The following is a 231-nucleotide window of genomic DNA, read 5'->3' on the forward strand; positions in this document are numbered from 1 at the left end:
AGAGCTTTAATGTCTCCATGGTTTGCTCCACTGTTTGTAGTATTTTTTTAATTGTTAGTAAGAAAGGTAATGGGCTATAGATGAGCTTTTTCCTTTGACCTATTAATACCATTAAGCTTTAGCTACATCATAAAATACTAAAAATCCCCCATGAGACAATGTCAGGTTTACTGTTACCTATGTAGCTTTAACTCTGCTCCATTCTATGTTGTCTGTTACAATCCACATTTT

The sequence above is a fragment of the Rhea americana genome, unplaced genomic scaffold (genome assembly GCF_003343005.1).
Source record: "Rhea americana isolate MKP2758 unplaced genomic scaffold, rheAme1 scaffold_23, whole genome shotgun sequence".
Lineage (NCBI taxonomy): Eukaryota > Metazoa > Chordata > Aves > Rheiformes > Rheidae > Rhea > Rhea americana.